The sequence below is a fragment of the Pagrus pagrus genome (assembly GCF_965226575.1).
Source record: "Pagrus pagrus genome assembly, chromosome: 14".
Lineage (NCBI taxonomy): Eukaryota > Metazoa > Chordata > Actinopteri > Spariformes > Sparidae > Pagrus > Pagrus pagrus.
In genome coordinates, this window is record NC_140198.1 from 4,265,040 (window position 1) to 4,271,682 (window position 6,643).

Here is a 6,643-nt window from a genome sequence, read left to right on the forward strand (position 1 = left end):
TTTGCATTATGTTGAGGTGTTACTTTTCCTCTCTACATCGCAACACAAATATCTGAATCTATCTCCTCCTCACATTTTCAAAACATGCTCGTTACCTTCGTTTGTATGCATTTGATGGGAATTATCGATTATTTTTATGCGACGTCATTTCAAGCCGCCAAAGACGTAAACGGACAGAGAGGGAGACTGGAATGGGGAGAAAAGGCGTGTTAGTGTCTCGTATCTGCAGAGAGTTTCTTATTTTCTCACTTTGTTGCTGCTCAGGACGCTTTACCAACCCAAAATGTGGCTATTTGATGTCCTGGGAATGAGCCTCAACAATCAACAATCTTTGTGGTGCGTTTAGGAACAGCTGGGACAAAATCCTACTAATTCTACCTTTAAGTTTAATTGTCTTTGTTGTGAGCTTCAGTTAGCTTTGACCACAAATGTCCTTCGGATAGAGATCTTTTACTTTGATACCCCGAGTACATTTCAGAGCCTGTACTCTATTATTTTTACATGAGTAGATACATTGAATCAGTTCTTATACTTTTACCAGTCTTTTTTTTTAACACCAGTATCTGAACTTGTACTGGAGGAAAGGATGTGTAGACGTTTGACACCTCTGGTCTGCAGAAATGGCGTAGTAATATTTTCCGATGTTGAGTACGGTGTGCTGTCGATGCTGAGGTGTCCAGTTGACCAATCAGATCGCTCGGTCTGAACCACTTGTTGTATAATTTGAATTCACTAGCAGATGATGCGCCGGATCCTGACCTCAATATGAGAAAATGAAACAAACTCCAGAACTCACTCACAATAGAAATCAAAAAGAGAAAAGTCAGACATAAAAATGTAAAAGAAACAGAATAAGGAGGGAGGGACTGTACTGCCAGCAGTGACAGCTTCAAGGTCGTGTGGGAGTAATGAGTGTCGGGAGGACTTGACAGCTCAAAGACATGTGAGTGAATGTGTTTGAATGAGGAGCTCGGAGCAATTGAACACAATGACTGTGAAAGTTTCCGCTAGACTATGTTTTGCTCTTAATAATAATGTATTCCGTCTCTTCACAGTTGACTCAGAGTCTGACTGAATGAAACGATGACAAATGTTGAAAACGGTCTAATAGCGAGAACCGGCATCAGAACAGCTACGACCTAAAGAGGAATAAATCATTGACAGGTGGCGTTTTGTTATTTTTAATTTGGTTTTCTTTAAAAGCTGCATAAGTTGATGTTTCGGCCACACGGGGGCAGCGTGACAAGAGTCGACACAACGATGACACAATGCGACTATTTAAAGTTGATATCGTGCGCATGTTAGCAAACAGCTGACCACGTCCTTCTGAGAGAAAAAGTTTTTGTTTACAGATTAACAAGCTGTCTTCATGTGTGAGACATTTTTGGACTATTGGAATAATTGGCCGTCAAAACAATGGCATGAAAATGTTGGTTTGTGGGTACACAATTGAAATTCGCACAGACTCACATGGTAACAATGAAAACTGCTGAATGGAGGGCTGCTGCTGATGACAAAATGCTACAAGTAGTGGCAAAGTGGGGTTTAATACAGTCGAATATTGAGGATTGTGACAATATGTGACTCTCATTTTATCTCATCACATCACATTTACTCTCAAGTGTGTTTCTGTGCCGTAATATTTTACTGCTCACTGACCAATCAGAAACAAAACAAATAATTATGAAGCTGAAAATGAACATTACAGATTAGATCACTGACTTGTGTTTCATTATTTTCATAAAACAAGTTGTGGTGCCGTTTCCTGTCGTTGGTTCGGGCTCCTGTCTGTTTTGTTGCTTAATTTGTGTCTGTGTAGGCAACGTTATGTATGAAACTGACCTTAAACAAAATAAAATATTTGACTTTGACCTCACTCGGTCCCAATATTGCAGATGTAGCAAAGAGCCTTAACAATGAGGTCAGAGGTCAGAGGTCACAGTGCCCTGACAATAATGGATGAAGCAAATATAATCCCGTGACCCTACAATGATCAGAGATGTTAAAGGAAGGAAAGAGAGCTACTACCCACCAAACATTAGACGTCTGATAGACGTCCAGATCATGTCTATATTGCGTCCGTCGGTCCAAGACCAATTCTGGACCACTACACGACGTGCAAACTAGGTCTGCTATTTGGACGTCTAATCATGACCCCACTTGGACGTCAATATGCAGTTGAACATTTGAACGTCGGGCTAGGTCACTTATTTCGACGTCTAAGACAGGTGCAGGTAATTGACATGATGTAATTTATTTATTTACATTATTATTATTATTATTATTATTATTATTATTATTATTATTATCATAGTAGTAGTAGTAGTAGTAGTATGGGCATGATGACATATTTTGTGATTAAACATTATTTTTGAATAAAAGTAATATTTTTGTTTGTTTACATTTTTGTTTTTCTCTTTTAAAATAGCGTTATTCAGTTTATTACAACAATAAAGATGTAGCCTTTGGGGGAAGGGGGGGGGGGGGGGGGGGGGGTGTTACAGTCAACGCCATGGTGATTGGCTGAGGCATTGCGTCATCAACGTACATCAAAAGAGCCACTCCCATTGGCCCAGGTGTTTCTCTACGGTGAAAGCAAATGGCCGCTCGGCTCTGTGCACCTTCGACCTCTACAACAACCTACACAGCAATCCGAAAATCAGCGTCGTCCACTAAATTGCAGGTAAGTTCGGTCAGCACATAGACCCATAAGTTAATTTTTTGTTCATTTATGCATTTCTAGCGTTTGCCGTTTTAGCTTTATGCCTCAAACCTGTTGTTGCTACAATTAGCATTACATCTGCTAACGTTAGCTTTTGAACACGACCAATTTTGTTTAACGTACAACGAAACCGGCGAAAAATAAATACATGGAGTGAAGCGCTGGAGCCGTGGGCCATTACACGACCGTTATCGGCAACAGGCCTCCAGTGTTAACAAGCAGGAGGGCCATTGTGTTGAGCTGGGGAGCGGCCGGGTGTTAGCAGCGGATGCTAACCGCTAACGCTAGTCGAAGTTGGCATCGAGCTACCTCACAACACAGCCATCTTTCTTGTTACTGGTCGAGGCTTTATTTGTCGGTGACAGCCGGTTATGGGTCCGCGGCTCCAGCGCTTATTTCTTTTTCTTTGACGTGCTGCTGCTGAGATAGACAGAGAGAGAGAGAGATTAGCACTTGCTAACAACCGGGACAGCTAATGGGGCTAGCAGCACAGACCAATATACAGGCGGCGGGGGGGCGCTTCAGACACAGCCACGTAGGTTTGCAGCCAAATGTTTAACAATTTAGTGCAGTGGAGTACTGTATTGTAAAGTGTTAGTAAGGTGTTTCTAAATCCTTCTTATCCTTTTGTCAGGTGGTGTTTGGTCCTCTTTTGAAAGTGAGTGAGGAGTCTACACATGGATGAACTTCTGCGTCATGACAGCGAAGATGAACGTCGGAGCTAACCTTTTTTTTTTTTTTTACACGTTTGTATATACTGCCTGCTGTTGTATTGTCAACTGACGTCTGCAATTAAAAATTGGTGACAAAACAGTCAGGATTTGATTGTGATTTATTATAACGTGACTGTAGAAACGTGTCCAGAAGGTAGGAACCTGTTTTCCTGTACCAGCTAATTTTACTGTAGCGTCATTTGGTTATGCATAGGAACTAAACCAGTAAAAAAAAAAAAAAAAGAGTAATATGAGTTATAATTTGACGTAGAAAAGACGTCCACAACGACCATATTTGGACTAGAAATGGCCCCTGCACGGCGGTACTGTGGACGTCATAAATGGACGTCAAGTATACGTTGAAAGAAAGACGTCGTCTGGAGTAACAGTCTGCACCTTGAGGTGACCAAAATTAGACGTGCAAAAATGACTTGGAAAAGACGTCGTTTGGACGTCTCTTTGCGCAGTGGGTAAAGATGTTTTATTACCATTTTTGATTGTTCAAGCACATTAAAAAAGAGCTCGTGTTGACCAAAGTGCTGTTCAGACACGAGTAGGTAGCTAAAACACAAATAGAAGAAACGCCAACATGAACATGAGGATTACAGCTCACAGACTCACACACAGATCCCCTAAGCCTCTAAACAGCTCTACACCCAAACACAAACATGTTTGAACCACATCGGCTAATTGTGATGTCATTTCCTGGAGTATCTTCAGATGCTTCATGTCCCTGAAATCTCTACAGCCTCAGCTGAAAGGTTATTTAAGTCAACAAACAACATTTGAGTGCCTACACGGGTATTTCCTGCTTATTGTGATGTTATTGCGATCCCTCTTCTACAACTACAGAAAAACCCTTCAATCAAAACCACAAAATGCAAAACTACAATTTCTCTCAGTGACTCTCCGACAGCCATCAACTGCTTCTCACTGACGACGCCACGCTTTGTCATCACGCACCTACAACGTGATATAGCGAAAGACTATAGACAACTTCTGCAAAAATAATAAATGCTCTAGTTATTATGTTTTTGTTTCTTTGAGATCAATTTCCCGCAACATTTCTGCACCATCCGTCACGTTACGTAATGACTTCTTCACGTAGCTCTTAGAAAGAAAGCAAAGACGTGTATTTCCCAAAATGACAAACTTTTCCTTTAAGATCGTCACAGATGATTATTCAGAGTTTTGCTCAGCTGCAGGAGTGTGTTTGTGGTTTTGGGAAAACTTCCATGAAGTAGATTTAAGTACAAACAAAACTTGAACTCGCACCTGAACAACAAAGTTCTTCGAGGTATCCGGACTCTAAATCTTTCGCACTAATGTGAGTCTGTGTGTGTGATGTAATCGAGGTGTCACAGCTCTACCTGCAGCTCTCAGGTCAGCCTGTAACGGTGTTAATTACCGTCCTCACTCTGTCATTCTGTTTTATGTCGGCTCATTAACCTGCTTCAAACTGTCTGTTTATCGACACCTTCTGCTGCCGCCGTCTTCCGCTCTGTTCGCTCCCGCTTTGCTCTCTGCTTCAACTCGTTCTTTGTTCCCGTAGTTGTTTTTTTTCTCCCCTGTTTGTGTTTCATCCACCCATCTGTCTGCCTCCTCTCTGTTCCCCTTCTCTTTTTGTTTGGACTGTCTTATTTATTCTTCAATCTGAAATGAACAAAAAAACAACTCTCGGCGCCGCGTCTTCCTTTCGCGTCACTCTCTTTGAATCTCTTTCACACGAACGGCTTTTTGTCTCACTTTTAACTTCCAACTCTGCCTCGAACTTCGTCTTTTGTCCTCTTTCTGACACGTTCTCGTCTTCCTCTTTCGATCCAGCCGCCACTCTCTGCTCCCTTTCTTCTTCGTCTTCCTCAATCACGAAGCTGCTTTAGTGACTGAGAGCTGCACTCGTGGCAATACCTCTAGGAAGCCGTTGTCTTTTGTCGAGGCCGGTGATGCTGCAAGATATTTAAAAGAACTGATACTGCGATATCTCAATTTTCTGCACTATATATTGAGATATGAAAAACAAAACAGAAATTCTCTCAAGATAACCCGAATAGCTCTATTTGTAGTTATTGCTCATTCAAGAATGACGCAGGTGATTTTGCAGGGGGGTGCATTTGAACAAAGCAGGCCCTGCTTTGTTTGATACATTGATGATGAATGATTGAGGCTGTGCATGTACGTCACCAACAAGCAAAAAACTCCCACATATTCAAGAACCCTTAAATCAGATGAAAAACATTTTTCTGGCTGAGAAAGTTCACATGAACGCCCTCTCAAGTCAGAACAAAGACTCTTTTTTTGGTACACGAGTTGCCGAGTTGACGTCATATGACGCTGTAACACGGCAGACGAGAGTGAACATTGAGCTGATGGTAAGAAACTTTTACAGGAGTCGTGTATTGTAGAGTCATTGTATCGTTTCCTTTGTTCTTCATGTATTAAACAGCTTTCAACGTGTTGTTTTAACGCTCTGAGCGATAAAATGCAGAACAACCTCTTTTTGGCGTCCATGTTGCTCCGACATTGGAAGTAGGAAGAACGACTTCCCAACTCAGGAAATGGGACCATCCAAGGAGCATCTGAGGACACGGGACAGACTTCTCTTGTAGATTAGTCATGGAAAATGAGAACTGTACAAGTTTTGCAAAACAAGTTGTAGCATGATGTGTTTGAATTAATTTGCCTCACTTGACATCGCACGTCCTGATGCCGACGCTGAAATGATATATCGGTGTAGAAACGCTCTGTGTGAAGACAAAACTTTGAAAAGAAATTAGTTGTGGACACAAACCTGTCACTAGGAAGAAGCTCGCCATGGCTGCACAACTCCGGTTTAAAACAATTGTAAATAAATAAACATGTTATTGAAAATAAAAAAAATAAAAAATGGTCACTCCTCAGTAGAAATCTCAGTCCATAGAGCCACAACGCCCACATGCAGCTTTGCCTGTCTTATTTTAGCTAAAAGTGTCTTTGAAGTCCATCTTGATTTAGAAATCTAAAAACCTTCAGCTCCTGTTTGTGTGTTTGTCTGTGAGGCGACTGATCGTCAAACACTCTGCAGGAGAAGAGACGAGTTGAAACGAGGCCGCCGCTCGAACGACGGACAGAAGATGTGTTTTGTTGTTTAAGGGTTTTGTTCTCACCCTGATTAAAGAGCCGCGCTTCGGTTAAAATAGATCCTGGTGCTATATTTTGGGAGCCGACGGTC

At 41.6% G+C, this 6,643-nt stretch overlaps 1 long non-coding RNA gene across 1 annotated transcript; it reads left to right on the forward strand.

Moving 5' to 3' along the window:
- The first annotated feature begins 2,510 nt into the window (after positions 1–2,510).
- Positions 2,511–3,535, forward strand: LOC311268911. Its single transcript, XR_014624029.1, has 2 exons — positions 2,511–2,683; positions 3,357–3,535. It is a non-coding gene; the product is annotated as an uncharacterized lncRNA (long non-coding RNA).
- The last annotated feature ends 3,108 nt before the right edge of the window (positions 3,536–6,643 follow it).